This window comes from Coffea arabica, chromosome 10e, assembly GCF_036785885.1.
Source record: "Coffea arabica cultivar ET-39 chromosome 10e, Coffea Arabica ET-39 HiFi, whole genome shotgun sequence".
Classification (NCBI taxonomy): Eukaryota; Viridiplantae; Streptophyta; class Magnoliopsida; order Gentianales; family Rubiaceae; genus Coffea; species Coffea arabica.
In genome coordinates, this window is record NC_092328.1 from 10,128,400 (window position 1) to 10,144,731 (window position 16,332).

The 16,332-nt window shown below is 37.5% G+C and overlaps 1 non-coding gene across 1 annotated transcript; it reads left to right on the forward strand.

Moving 5' to 3' along the window:
- Positions 1 to 2,185: 2,185 nt before the first annotated feature.
- LOC113713131 (small nucleolar RNA R71) lies at positions 2,186 to 2,292 on the forward strand. The gene has a single exon (XR_003453459.1). It is a non-coding gene; the product is annotated as a small nucleolar RNA R71 (small nucleolar RNA).
- The last annotated feature ends 14,040 nt before the right edge of the window (positions 2,293 to 16,332 follow it).

Genomic DNA, 16,332 nt, shown 5'->3' on the forward strand with positions numbered 1-16,332 from the left:
CCACGGGCTATTTGATATTGCAAATATAATTTCAACGTCCAGCAGCTTTAAAATCACCTTCTTTATAACCTCCATCATGAGAGGATTTAATCTCCGTTGAGCCTGATGCACGGGTTTAGCACCCTCCTCGAGTTGAATTCGATGCATACACACTGCGGGGCTAATTCCCTTGATGTCGGCGATGGTCCATCCTATCACCTGCTTATGTTCCCTAAGAACTCGAAATAATTTATTTTCTTAAACCTTTGATAAACCCGCGGAGATGATTACTGGAAGTGTCTCCTCTTCACCCAAGTATATATATTTCAGGTGTTTCGGCAGTGGTTTCAGTTCCAAGACAGGTGTTTGCACCATAGATGAAAGTAACCTTTGGTGAGATTCGCGTATGAAAATTGGTGCAAAATCATACCTTGTCTTTGTGGTTGATAACGTTTGCAACGATCCAATCACACATTTAAACTCTTCACTCAACTCTACCCAGAGGTCGTTTCGGACTCGAAGTGCCTGGTTAAGGCGACCTCTAACTCATTCCTGCCTTCAATTTTAAAAACCTCCTGTATAACAGGGTCAATAACATTTACCGAGAAAACAGAGCCAACATTTGAATCGGATGAATATTTCATAGTCTCAAAGATGTTAAAGTGAACAATCTCACCATCAAATTTCATAGACAAAGTACCCTTATTAACATCAATTTTGGTTCGGGCTGTACTCAAAAAGGGTCTACCTAACAATAAAGGTGACGGATCACTGGAGTGTTCATCCTCCATATCGAGCACATAAAAATCAGCTGAAAAAATCAATTCATTAATTTTTACCAAAACATCTTCAATCAACCCGTCAGGGTATGCATTGGTCCTGTCAGCTAGTTGGATTATTATTCCAGTTTCTTTCAAAGGGCCTAAGTTCAAGGAAAGATAAATGGACTTTGGCATGACATTAATCGAGACTTCTAGGTCTAACATGGCCTTTCCAATCAAAATATTACCTATCCTACAAGGAATAGTAAACATACCTGGGTCCCTACATTTCGGTGGAAACTTCCTTTGTAGAATTGCTGAAACATTCTCCCCAACTATAACTCGTTCATCCCCCATCCACTGCTTGCGATTGGCACACAAGTCCCTCAAAAACTTTGCGTATCTGGATACTTGTTTAATCGCATCCAGCAGGGGTATGTTGATCTCCACCTTGCGGAAGATCTCCAGGACTTCTTTTTCCTTGTCTTGCTCTTTGTCTTCTCCAATCTGCCAGGAAAGGGAGGTAGATTAGTTTTAACTGTAGTAATTGGGTTCGGGAGTACCTTTACATTTTTGTTGTCTCTGTCCCCCTTTTTCAACTCTTTCTCAATCCGTTCCTCGTCCTTGTCTTTAGGAATCACATGTTCGGGTCCTTTGACTTCCTTGCCACTCCTCAAGTCATTGCACTTACATTCTTTGGATTCGCCTCAAGTTGAGATGGCAACTTTCCTTGAACTTGGGACTCCAAATGATTGATCGTTATGGCCATTTGATTCATTTGATTTTGCAATGATTGCACCTGTCCCAGTTGATTCCTCATGCTTTACAAGTCTGAATCCGTCTTTTGTTGATTAGCAAGTAATTGTTTCATCATCTCTTCCATGGATGGACTTGAGTTTGAAGGGGGTGGTGGTGGTGGTGGGCGAGGATGGTACTGCTGTTGGTGCCCTTGTTGTCTATTTGGCACAAAGTTAGACTGCCTATTTCCTCCATAGCAAAGGTTGGGGTGATCCCTCCAATCAGGATTGTAGGTGCTTGAGTATGGGTCGTATTGCTTTCTCGGCACGGGTGCGTGGCCAACCATATTCACCTGTTTTGCAGTTTTTTCTTGAACCAATGGACACATTTCCGTAGAATGACCCACGGCAGTGCACACGCCACACACTTTGGCTTTTGAGGCACTCCCCACAGCTAATTGTCTCACGAAAGACGTCAATTTGGAGAGGTGCTGTTGGATAGAGGACGTTTCTACCTCATTCACCCTATGTGTTGGGATGTCCTCTCTTGAACCAAACTGCTGTGAGTTCTCAGCCATCCCTTCAATCAACTCCCATGCTCCTTGAGGAGTTTTGTTCACCAACGCCCCTCCACTTGCAGTATCGATTATGCTTCTGTCCCTGAAGAGTAGCCATTCATAGAAGTATCGGATGAGCAGTTGCTCACTTATCTGATGCTGAGGGCATTTGGTGCACAGTTTTTTAAACCTCTCCCAGTACTCATAGAGAGATTCGCTTGGGTGTTGTTTGATGCCACATATCTCCTTCCTTAGGCTCGCAGCTCGAGACGCCAGAAAGTACTTGTCCAAGAATTTTTTCTTTAGTTGGTCCCACGTGGTGATACTACCAGGTGGTAGGTAGTAGAGCCAGTCTTTCGCGGAGTCCTTTAAAGAGAAGGGGAAGACTCTCATCTTTATTTGCTCTTCTGTAATTCCCGGGGGTTTCATGCTGTTGCAAACGACGTCGAACTCTTGCAAATGCTCGTAAGGCTCCTCACTTGGTGATCCATGGAAAGATGGCAAGAGATGAATTAGACCAGATTTTAGTTCAAAGGGAGTGTCATCATTTAAATGTGAAAAAGTAATGCACAAGGGTTGCTAATTTAAATCAGGAGCAGCCAACTCCCTTAGTGTTCGTGCATTTGCCATAGTGACTTTCTCTTGGTCTGAATCACTTGAATTGTCACCAGACAAATTTGTCGGCTCAACCTCTGGATCAAGTCCCTGAGGTGCAATACCGTATTGCTCCTCCCTAAACTGCCTGGTCTCTTTCCTTGTTCTAAGCTCGGTCTTCTCTACTTCAGGATCGAAAATTAATTCGCCTGTACGAGAAGAGCGAGGCATAAACTAGAAAAATATCAAAAAATTAGAACAAAATAAACTTAAAAAGAAACAAATAATTAACGTCAGTCCCCGGCAACGGCGCAAAAAATTGACAGGTGTCAAGTTTGTGCAATAATAAATACCTACCTGAGAGAAAAATATAAATTTTCTGTGTATAGTAGTGAGCATGGTCGAATCCACAGGGACTGGAAAAAATTCGATTCTTTTCAAGTTCGGGACACAGGGGATTTTTATCGGAATGAAACTAAAAATAATTAAACAATTTAACCAAAAATAAATGATTAATTAATACGAATGTAAATAGAAATTAAATTAATAATAAATAAATTCTAACCAAGAGTACAACTACGCAGACACAATCCATTCATCCGATCATTGATGCAAAGAAGGTTCACTTAATTTTATTAACAGGTTAGTTATAGTCACCAATAAACTTTGACGACCAGTTTTTCCTTAATTTATTGATAACCAAGGTACGACCTTGATTACCCCTAACCAGGAAATACTCTTAGGTTCGATCGTAGGAATTAATTTTCTAATTGCCTTAAAAACTAGAAAAGTCTAACCCAAATTAATAACACGCTACGAGAGTTATTTAAATCAAATTGCACGTTCCCCTAGTATGTGAAAATACTAGTTGCCACTTATATTAACCAATTAAACAATTACGGATTTAATTGATTAATTTAACAAGAGATTAATAAGTCAAATTGCACATCGGGCCCCTGATATCCAATTAACAAAGTAATCCCAAGGAAATTCAAATAGAAAACATGCAAATATTAACAAATTAAGGAATACATGAAAATTAATTCGATCTCACAGATATTTGGGACTGCGTCGTCGTGTTGATCCTTGACTAGATGAGAAGATTAGCCACGTCTCATAAGAAAATTTTCTCGCAATTTAATTGAATTCCAAGACATCTGTTTCTTGCCAATAATCTAAAATGAGAATTTGATTCTTCGTGGTCTAATGGAATAAAACTAGTCTCATGGAAGAGACAGAAGAAATCAAGCCACTGAAGAAAACTCCACACCACACGACAAGAGAAAGAACAACTCCTATTCTAAAAACAAAGGACTATCCTTTGTTCCACTCCGTAGCCTCTTATATATAAGCCAACTAGTCTAATAGCTCCCTCTTATTTTATTGAAGCACTAGTTTCATAGGAGAAAACTAGTCTCGTAGGAGCAAATGGAAAAGTGATCTCATGATCAAAAGCCAACCATAGCTAATCAATAATATCTCCCAAAAGAGGAACCAAATGTCTAAAGCAAGCCATTACCTATCCTACGTGGTCCCCGCTGAATAATGAAAGAAAACAACATCCTAATAAATTCCAGCACACTCATCAATTCCACTGCAATCATAAAAATGGATGAGTCCACTACAATCATCAATTCCAGCACAATTACACCTGTGGAGCCTGGCTTGTATTTTCTTTTAAAAACCTCCCACGTGTGGAGTATTTGTTGTAAAAAGATCTCCCTTTTCTGCTCCACTTCCTAAAATTGAGTTTAGATGCCAAATATAAGTATATGTTAACAATTAAAATAATATTTGGCATGGATAAAGGGAAAATTTAACAATAAAATTGCTAACAATTAACACCCTATCACAAGCTCACACAATGGAGACGGTGAAATTATTAGAGATGTTTTATCCATCATGACAGCATTTGCCCTTGCTCGATTGAAAACATTAAACTTAGTGCTTATTGAGAGGCAACTCTAATTTTTTTTCCATTTCATTTAATATTTTTTCCTTGTTTTTGGGATTGGTGGTGGTGTTTATTCCTTTGAGATTTAATTGCTTTTTAGTTTGGGTATTTTCGTGGTGTGGTTAACTCCTATTATAGTTTTCTCTTTTTTTTTTCTATTTTTGTAGGATGGCTTCTCAAGCTTGACTTTTGGAATGGTTACTAGCGATTCCCTCTCACCCCTACTTAGTCAGTGGTACTTCGTGTTATGAGGGGATTGTCACTTTCATCTATTTTCTTACTATTATTTCTTTATTTTCATCCCCAACATTGTGGACAATATTGCTTTCAGTGTGGAGAGTGGTAAATGAGTAAAGTGAAATTTTTGGTTAAAATTTTTAAAAAAATTTCCTATCGTCTATACCTTGAAAAGCAATAGCTTGTGTTTCAAGTATTATTATTATTTAAGGCATACATGTATGGGTGTGTTAAGTGTCAAGAAGTGCTGCTTTAGAGTGCTTCTTTAATGAATATTTGAGATTTTGAGATTTTTATTTTTGGTTAACTTTTCTAGCCATTATAAATATTTTCTAACATTTATTTTTTGTGAAGTTGGCCTAATCATTAATCTTAGTTCTCCATATTATTAGAATATGAAGTAGGCTTTTGAGGTTTTGTGAATTTGTGCTCATGTGTTTATTAATTTGACTTTATTGGTTGTCATTACCTAGTAACCAGAGGTCTACATTGAGAAAATATAGACTTTCGCGCCAAAAAGTGGTTATAGTTATGAGTGTGTGATTCTTAAGAGGTAAAAGTTGAGTAATCGGACTCCTTTATTTAGGAGGCGTCGGAGTTTGTGTCACAAAGTTTGAACAACTGAGAATTAAGTACATTCCCCTTGTCAAATTTTGAAAAAATTTAAGCAGTGGAGAGTTCGTAAAAAGAAGGATAAAAATATATGGATTATAATTCTAGCCTATAGATCCATGTTGTTATATGTTTGAAATTTTGATTAATGGTTGGTCCACACGTGGGGAAATGTTTGTTTCTTTAACTTTACGAAACCTATTCTTTTGAGATTCAATTGAAACTTTAGAAAACTATAAATATGAGTACTTAGGACGTTTTTCGGTGAGAAAACACTTGTTCAAATATTAGTTCTAGAATTTTTCTTTAAAATTCAAGAATCAACGTGGAAGTTCAAGGCATGGGAGAGTTTCATCAATTGGGAAGTTCTACACGCTCCTTATTCTAAGTTTTGTATTTTTCAATATTGAATTCTTGTTTACTCTTACTATTATGATCAACTAATCTATATCTAGGATTAGGATTTTGTGAAGGAATTTTGATTATTTATCCAACTTAAATTCTTTACCTTTACCTTGATTTATGTATTTTGATTTAATTACATATTTGTGTTTGGCCACCATAGATGTGCTCTTAGATTTTGTATTGAATTGAAAAGGGATATACAATTGTGTACTAGATAAATAGACACACTTAACCTAATAATGGGAAAAAGTCAGGGTTTGTATGATATAATTAAATCATCTAAGATTTTAAAGGGTTTAATTAGATATATATGATCTTGAGAGATACGTGAGATTGAATCGAGAGATAATTTAAAATACCTTTGCGTGATACGTTCCTGGTATGTCTAGAAATTAACTGCATATTAATTCTAATTCTGGATCAAAATCTGAACCCTAGTTTTCCCAATTGTTTTCTCACCACTACGTTGTTTGGTTTGATCATCTATTTATTTTCTTAATTAGTAGTTAAAAGCCTTTTTAATTTGAATTTATTATTTTTCATAGTAATTAAAGTAGAAAAATTACATATTTGTGTTTGGCGACCATAGATATTGACGGGTTTTTGATATACGTACAAGTTAAAATCCGATTTACACCCATTTGACTGCAAGTATACAGGTCAAATTAGTAGTTTAGGGCATGTATCGGGTCGATCCCACGAGAAAGATTAAACAATTACCAGTGTTACTAAAGCTTCTCTATTATTTAGACTATCAATGAAATATAAGAAATGAAACCTACTGAACTTATGCAAAATAACAATTGAAAACTCCTTAGGTTATGGTATCCCTAACTACTCATGCAAGTGCTATATTTGGATCATTGAGTACCACTATCTATGCTAGTTATGGTGTAATTTCCTTATGCATATGAGTCCTACTTTCGTAGAGAATCAATTATACTCATAACTAATCCATACCTATTCTCATGGTTACGAAATTAGTTACAAGTTCATTTCTTCAATGAATTACATGAAATTAATCACTAAAATCACATAGGTGCACCTCTACTCTCGTGAGTGTACTCCCTATGTTTAGCACTTCTTGAACCAGTGTTAAATCTCAATTTTCATTGCAAAAACAACACCTTAGATAAACACAATTAATGGTACCGGATTAATCATGATTAAAAGAGCTAAAGTGCTAAATAACTTGCTCAAATAATAGCAATCGAATAGCCAAATAATAAACACTAACAATCATAGGAAGTTCAACCAAACCCAAGGCATAAACTTTAAAAATCCATAATAAACACAAAATCCAGAACTTACATATTAACCATATTTAAGATTCCAATACAAAAGATAAAGAGTTGGAGAAGAGATAACCCATGTCACTTGAGTTTCAACTCCTCCTTCTTCATCCCCATCTTCATCCTAATCTAGCCAATATACAAGAATGGATGAACCAACTAGCTAAACTTTCCTACACTAAGGAAATGGAAGAACATTTCTGCAGACTCCAAGCTTCTCCCGTATGTCTCCAAGTGCTCTTTTCAATATTTGCTAGCTAGAGAGAATGTGTCCAAGAAAGAATGCTAGCCACCATAGATCTCTGACCTCTCCTTGTTTTTCTGCATAAAAACTGTTCAAAAGCTCCTTTCCACTAGTCAAATTTCCACCTTTGGATTCCAAATCTAAAATTTGTTAAGATAGTCAATAACAAATGTTTTTGACTTGACAATAAGCCATCTTTTCTGCCCTTTATCTTCTGAAGCATGTGCAACCGAATTCCTTTGCTAAATATAGCTGGAAAGTAGTATGAACACAAGAGAAATGGCTGAGCAAATTGCAGAATTTTGGCTATAAAACACGACTTGACAAAACGCGCCATCAAGCCACGTTATAGTGATTCGCGTTTTCAACTCCGTGCTTTTGGCCTCACTTCAGCTGCGATTTTCTCTATGATGGAAGCCGAACTAGCTTTTGTGCAAAACAGAAAAGTTGTAACCCTTTGAATTAGCTTTACAATGCTTTAAGAATAATTCAAATCGGGCTTTGTAGACTGAGATATGATCGAAATACCAACAACTGGTCAGTCCCCTGTTTCAGTCTCGTCCATAGAATGCAGCTTCTATATTTCGACTTTTTCACCAAGAAATCAGCAGAATCGGATTTCAATGTCTTCATACCAAATATAGATCTATCTCTTAGCTTCAAGATGGTAGAAAGATCACCTCAATCCAATATGTGTAGCTCCAGATATAGCCGAAATACGGAGAAGTGTCAAAACTGTCTTGAATTGCATTTCTTCAATTAAACATTTTTCACTTCATTTCTTCTTTATACACTTCATTTCATCACTAATCTTCAGATTTCTTCTCAATTCATACCCTTTGATGATTGAATCATTGATCTTGCAATAAAATGAAGTTTTTACCCTTAAAATCAATAGAAATGCAATATTAGCCACTTTAATAAAAAATGTATATTTTTACCAAAACCCTAATTATTTTAGTTCTAAACTAGCTTAAATTACTGAAATTAATTGATAAAATTCACTTAAAAACACGTAAAATATACTCTCATCAGATATGCTCTTAGATTTTGTATTGAACTGAAAAGGGATGTAAAATTGTACACTAGATAAATAGACATACTTAACCTAATAATGAGAATAGGTCAGGGTTTGTATGATATAATTAAATCATCTAATATTTTTTTGAAGGGTTTAATTAGATATATATGATTTTGAGAGATATGTGAGATTGAATCAATAGATAATTTAAAATACCTTTGCGTGATACGTTCCTGGTATGTTCAGAAATTAATTGGATATTAATTCTAATTCTGGATCAAAATCTGAACCCCTAGTTTTGCCAATTGTTTTCTCACCACTACGTTGTTTGGTTTGATCATCTATTTTATTTTCTTAATTAGTAGTTAAAAACCTTTTTAATTTGAATTTATTATTTTTCATAGTAATTAAAGTAGAAAAATTAACTCGTCCTTGTGGATTCGACTCCTGAAATATTTTGGAAAAATTAACTCGTCCTTTTGGATTCGACTCCTGAAATATTCCGAATCATTTTATTACTACGATTGACCATGTGCATTTGTAGAAATTCGTCGATCAGCTACATGTTCTGATAGTTGTAAGGAATTGGGATCATTTATTGCAACACAAAAATCCTGCGAAGGGCTAGGATCAGAAGCGACAGGAAGGGATGAAAATAGTGCCATTGTGGTAACGGTTATCTGGAATGGAGCTCCCATGGTAATTGTGGATGAGATCTAGTATTTCTTACACTAACTCTTTGGCTGATGGTTTGAGGGATTTGGGCAAAGATTTGAAGCTACGTATAGGCATATTTCATTTGACAAGTCACCAAGTTTATCTCTATTAATTACATGAAGAAAATTTGTTGAGATATGCCAACTTTTCCTACAGATTTTATCAGATTAAGTTTGATAACAGAATTATTCAATTGGTAGAAGAATAAGTCTTATTGTTAGGATCAAATATTTTAGCTAAGATTTGCTAGGCAGAAGATCATGTTATCAAGTAGTTTTTGTTGAGATTTTTTAGAGAATTGTTAGCTAAAATTATTTTAGTTTGTTTCTTTGTAAGCACTATAAATAGGGTATTGATGAATGAAGAAATTAAGCTCCTTTTTCAGCCCTCAATATAGTCTTGTTATCTTTGTTTATGCTTCAAAAACCAACAAAGTGGTATCAAGAGCCTAAATCTTAAGGGCCTATTTCTTTGAGAGTGAGTGAACTTGGTGAGAAACCCTTTTCACTATAAAATTATACACTTAAGCCTTCAACATCAAAATGCCAGGAAATAACTTCTTGTCCAATCCTCCAAATTTTACTGGTGAAAACTACCAAATCTGGGCTGTCAAAATGAAGTCCTATTTGGATGCTAATGATCTTTAGGATGTGGTAGAGACAGATCCTGTTCCTGAATTATCGGAAGATCCAACTATTGCAGAAATGAGAGCCCATAGAGATGCAGTCAAAAGGAGATCAAAAGCCATGACGTGCATTCATTCAGCAGTTTCTGATGCAGTATTCACAAAAATTATGACTTGTGAAACTGCAAAGGAAGCTTGGGATACTCTCAAAGTAGCTTTTCAAGGCAATGACAGAACAAGACAAATGCAGGTTTTGAACCTTAGGAGAGAGTTTGAGCTCCTTAGGATGAAAGACACAGAAAACATCAAAGAGTACTCTGACAAACTCTTAGATGTTGTGAATAAAATCAGATTGATTGGAGAACAATTACCAGATAGCAGAGTTATAGAGAAAGTCTTGGTGAGCTTACCTGAAAGGTTTGAGGCCAAGATTTCCTCCCTTGAAGATTCAAGGGATTTGTCTCAAATCACTTTGCCAGAACTAATCAATGCATTACAAGCACAAGAGCAGAGAAGAGCTATTCGAAAGGAGGAAGCAGTAGAAGGTGCTTTTCAGGTGAAAGACAAGATTCAAAATCAACAAGGTGGCAAAGAAAAGAAACAGCAATGGAACAAGAAGAGCAAGAAAGAAGGTGAGTCTAGCAGAGATGAAGGAAGAAGAGGAAAATTTCCTCAATGTCCACATTGCAAAAAGACTTCACATCTGCAACAATATTGCTGGTGGAGACCTGACGTCCAATGTAGGTCATGCAATCAGAAGGGACACGTCGAAAAGGTATGCAAAAATAACAGAAGAGACCAACATGCTCAAGTAGCTGACCAACAAGAGGAGGAGCAATTATTTGTGGCCACTTGCTTTGCAAGCAAGATCTCCAGTGAAGCTTGGCTAATTGATAGTGGCTGTACTCATCACATGGCATATGATGAGTCCATATTCAAGGAATTGGATAAATCATATATTTCCAAAGTTAAAATTGGAAATGGAGATTGTATTGGGGTGAAAGACAAAGGTAATGTGGTTATTGATTATGGTTCAGGTACTAAAATAATTTATGATGTTTTATATGTACCTGAAATTAATCAAAACCTGTTGAGTGTTGGACAATTGCTTGAGAAAAATTATTCTGTTGTCTTCAAAAATAGGAGCTGCGTCATTTATGATCAAAATGGAGGTGAACTTTTTTCAGTAAAAATGAATGGAAAAAGTTTTTCTCTAAATTGGTTGAAAGCAGGTTCAAGTGCATACCCAAGTTTAGTGGATCAATCTGAATTATGGCATAAACGATTGGGCCACTATCACTATTTTGCACTTAACTACATGCATAAGAATAGTCTTGTGCAGGACTTGCCTTTTATAGAAGATAAAGGTGGAGTTTGTGAAGTTTGTCAATTGGGAAAACAAAGCAGATTGTCATTTCCTCACAACAAATCTTGGAGAGCTTCAGAAAGGCTTCAACTTGTTCACACAGATGTATGTGGTCCAATGAGAACTTCTTCATTAAATGGCAGCAGGTATTTCATAGTTTTCATTGATGACTTCAGTAGATATTGTTGGGTCTATTTTATGAAACAAAAATCAGAGGTTGCTGCTATTTTTTTGAAGTTCAAAAATTGGATTGAAAATCAAAGTGGCAAGATGATTAAAGTGATTCGGTCAGATAATGGAACAGAATATACTTCTAATCAGTTCAACAAGTTTTGTGAAGATGCAGGAATTGAACATCAATTAACTGTCACTTATACTCCACAACAAAATGGAGTAAGTGAAAGAAAGAACAGGACAATCATGGAGATGGCCAGGTGTTTGTTGTTTGAGAAAAAATTGCCAAAGAAGTTTTGGGCAGAAGCTGTCAATACTGCAGTGTATCTTTTAAACAGGTTGTCTACAAAATTATTGAATGGTAGAACCTCGTTTGAAACTTGGTTTGGATATAAACCTTCAGTACAAAACTTGAAGGTGTTCGGCTCCATTTGCTACACACATATTCCTGATGTAAAGAGAGGCAAGCTTGACGAAAAGGCAGAAGTTGGGATTCTAATTGGCTATTGCAGCAGTACCAAAGGTTACAAAGTTTATCAACCTTTGACTGCAAAAGTGATAGTCAGTAGAGACATCCATTTTGATGAATACGCAACATGGGACTGGATCAATTCCAAAGTTGAACATTTCAAGGGATTAGAATCTAAAGAATTGCAGGAGGAGAATATTGATGAATCAATAGATCATATTCCAGTTAGAGGTACCAAATTACTTTCTGACATTTATAACAAATGTAATGTTACAGTTCTTGAACCTGCAGATTATGAAGAAGCTGCCAAAGACTTGAAGTGGATCGAGGCAATGAAGGAGGAGTTGAGAATGATTGAAAAGAACCAGACTTGGGCACTTGTGGACAGACCAATTCACAAGAAACCCATTGGTGTAAAGTGGGTTTTTAGGACCAAATTAAATGCTGATGGTTCCATCAACAAGCACAAGGCAAGGTTGGTCGTCAAGGGATATGCTCAACAATTTGGAGTGGACTTCTCAGATACATTTGCACCAGTAGCAAGATTTGACACCATCAGGTTGATCCTAGCACTTGCAGCTCAAAAAAACTGGAGAGTTTATCAACTTGACGTCAAGTCAGCATTTCTAAATGGCTACTTGGAGGAGGAGATCTTTGTGGAGCAACCTCAAGGATTTGCAGTGAAAGGTCAAGAAAACAAGGTGTACTTACTTCACAAGGCGCTATATGGCCTAAAACAGGCACCAAGAGCCTGGTACAGCAGGATTGATGATCATCTTCTGAAGATTGGATTTAAGAAGAGTTTGAGTGAATAAACTCTTTATGTAAAAATTGTCAATGATGATATAATTGTTATTTCACTATACGTTGATGATTTGCTTGTTACAGGAAGTAAGCCAATCTTGGTAAATCAGTTTAAGGAGCAGATGAAGCAAGTCTTTGAAATGACAGACTTGGGAGAGATGTCCTATTTTCTTGGCATGGAGGTTATTCAATCTCAACAAGAAATCTTCATAAGTCAGCACAAATATGCAAGAGATGTGTTGAAAAAGTTTAATATGGAAAGTTGCAAATCAATTAGCACTCCATTGATGGAGAACGAGAAGCTTAGTAAAGATGATGGAGCTGCCAAAGTTGATGAAGGCCTATACAGAAGTCTTGTAGGTTGTTTGATGTATCTTACAGCAACAAGGCCTGATATTATGTATGCTGTGAGTTTACTGTCTAGATTTATGCATTGTGCAAGTGAGTTGCACTTCAAAGCTGCAAAAAGAGTACTCAGGTATGTCAAAGGCACTGCTGACTTTGGAGTTTGTTTCAAAAAATCAGAAAAATTGGAGTTACATGGCTATTCAGATAGTGACTGGGCTGGTTCATATGATGATATGAGGAGCACTTCTGGATACTTGTTCAACCTGGGTTCTGGATGTTTTTCATGGAATTCTAAGAAGCAAGATGTGGTAGCTCAATCTACCGCTGAGGCAGAATATGTTGCTGCTACGGCCGCTGTTAATCAAGCCTTATGGCTTAGGAAATTGTTAGCTGATCTAAATCAAGTTCAACAAGAAGCTACTCAAATTTTTGTTGATAATGAAGCTGCTATAGCTATTTCCAACAATCCAGTGTTTCATGGGAAGACTAAGCACTTCAAAATTAAATATTATTTTCTTCGAGAAGTTCAAAAGAACGAAGAAATTGTTCTAGTTCATTGCAAGACTGATTATCAGATTGCAGATATTTTTACGAAGGCCTTGTCCAAAACAAGGTTTGAATGCTTAAGAAGACAATTGGGGATTTGCAGTAAAAGTGCCAAGGAGGAGTGTTGAGATATGCCAACTTTTCCTACAGATTTTATCAGATTAAGTTTGATAACAGAATCATTCAATTGGTAGAAGAATAAGTCTTATTGTTAGGATCAAATATTTTGGCTAAGATTTGCTAGGTAGAAGATCATGTTATCAAGTAGTTTTTGTTGAGATTTTCTAGAGAATTGTTAGCTAAAATTATTTTAGTTTGTTTCTTTGTAAGCACTATAAATAGGGTGTTGATGAATGAAGAAATTAAGCTCCTTTTTCAGCCCTCAATATAGTACTCTTGTTATCTTTGTTTATGCTTCAAAAACCAACAAAATTAGAGTGCTTGACAACTAGGTCTGCAGGTTGGTTAATTAGTGACTTCTTGTACTTAAAAGTTAAGTCAGCAAGATGAATCGTTCCTCAACAAGTAGGTACATGCATTTATCTAGCTGAACTCTTTTTGTTTTCTTTTTTCTTTTTCTTGAATTGCCCCCCTTGCCCCCCCCCCACAACAACAATGTCATGCCCCAACCAATCCGATCATTTCTCTTTGGCTAGTCCTTCAGTGGAAAATGTTCGAACTTTCAAGGGGCACTTATGCTTCTCTTAGTGAAATTGGTTTGGGCAGATAGTGTACGATGTAACAAGGTGGCGCATGTTTTTGCATGAAATTTTAGATTTGTTACCACTCGATTTGCATTGTAGGAGAGCTTGTTGCTCCAAATTTATAAGCCTATTTCTTCTTATCGCTAATATTCCAAGTATTCAATATTGGTTTTTCCCTTCTTGTTCCTACAGAAATAAAAATAAAAAAAGAAAGGTGTATACCAATTGGAACGGTCTTCTATCAGCTTAATTTCCTGATTAAAATTTTACTTTGATGATAAAAAGTTTGGAAAGGTCATGAAGCTATTCTTGAAATCCATGTAATTCTAGATACAATGATTTTTCTTTTGAACTTCCTCCAACTGATATCGAGTACTTCCAAAAGATTCTAATGATATGGCTTTTTATTTATTTATTTTGTAAGTAAGAGATTTTAAACCCAAGAACTACTACTTATAATGCCTCCCTCGATATGCTTTGTTTGAATGCTCAAAGTACAACTAATACTTCGAAATCACTCCTGGGTGCAAGAGAGTTAGCTATGAGAAGCAGCCAGAAATTCAATCTTAATCATCGTTTTTAAGATTAGATCCTCTGACTAAATATACTTAATTAGTTGGATATGCAATAATGAATTAGAGCATTAACTTGATCCAAACTCAAAGGTTTTGTGATAAAAAGTACTATCCCAGGTGTTACGAAGTGTTTACTCACTCTAGCAAACCACGCCTCGTAATGGCACTGGTAGCCGCTACCAGTCAGCCCACGCAACTCACTTGCACACAAGTATTCAGAACCTAGAACACTTAGGCAAAATAAAGAAACACACGCACAAGTTACAGCCAACAAGGCCAACCCTGTATTTCACCACCACGGTTACAAGGAATTTCTACAAACACTTGGCGTGCAGAACATCTAAATGTGATTCTCACTATTTGAGACTCTCTGCCTTTAGTCACTGCCTAGCCCGTTATTTATAGGCACAATTACGGTTGACAAGAGACCCAACCGTTGGTCTTATCTAAACGTCCACAAAGTCAGGAATCCGCTAGGAACAAGGCTGAGTTGCTGGTAACCGCCAGCAACTCCCAGCAACTGCCAGCAACGGTTAGCAACCGCCCAACGCCTGGCTTTGGCGCGCACAGGCAACTGCCGCCCAATTCCGCGCGCCCCGTTTCCCGCCATCAGCAACGTTCTGCGCCCAGCTTTGCCCCAACACTTAGCAATCTTAGGCACCGTGGTTCCAAGCCTTGGAACCACCCGAACAACCCACCAAGCCATAGTCATCCCGTGGCCTTGGCCCCTAGCCCTTGGCCTTGACTTGGCTTAGTTACAGTTACCCCTCTATATATGTCTTAGAAGGAAACTTACAACTGTTAGTAGAGGTACCCCTTTTTCCCCAACTAACTTAGAGGCACCTGCTGCCCCTAAAACTTTCCCCAGCCCATACATAGACTAGGGAAACATTATCAAACACCTGTTCACATATTTCCAACAAGCGTCACCTTCGGCCTTCCCACCTAGGCCATGGCTGGCCGAACTTGGCCACGGCCGCGCGCGTTCCGCCTGGACCGCGCCCTAAGGGGCTAACAGACCACCCCCACTTGAAGAGGTTGACGCCCTCGTCAACTTGGCTTGCTTCCGCACCTTTCTCAGGTACTCAGCAACTTTGTCTTCGAACTGCCACAAGGTCACATCTCGCTCCCAAGTAGCGTCCAACTCGGTCTCACCCTTCCACTGGACTAGATAATCTGTCCGTCTATTCTTTTTGCTCTGCCCCATGGTTCTGTGATCCAGCACCGCCTCCACCTCTTTCTGGAATTGCTTGCGGATTACTGGTGGAGCACGTTTTGCCTGCTTCCGTCCTTCATCCATCTCATCCTGGTTGAAGGGTTTCAAGAAGCTCACATGGAAGGTCGGGTGGATCTTCAGCCTGTCGGTCAGCCTCAAACGATAGGCTACACGACCCACCTTCTTGACCACCTCGAACGGTCCATCGTACTTTGGAATGAGCCCACGATGGACTGTTTTGCTGCTCACTTTCTTCCAAATCTGGGGAGTCAGCTTCAGCATCACTCGATCTCCCACTTGGAACTCCAAGTCCCGTCTATGTTGGTCCGCATATTTCTTCATGCGTTGTTGCGCCACCAGCAAGCTATCCCTTGCTTCGTCCACCAACTCGTGCT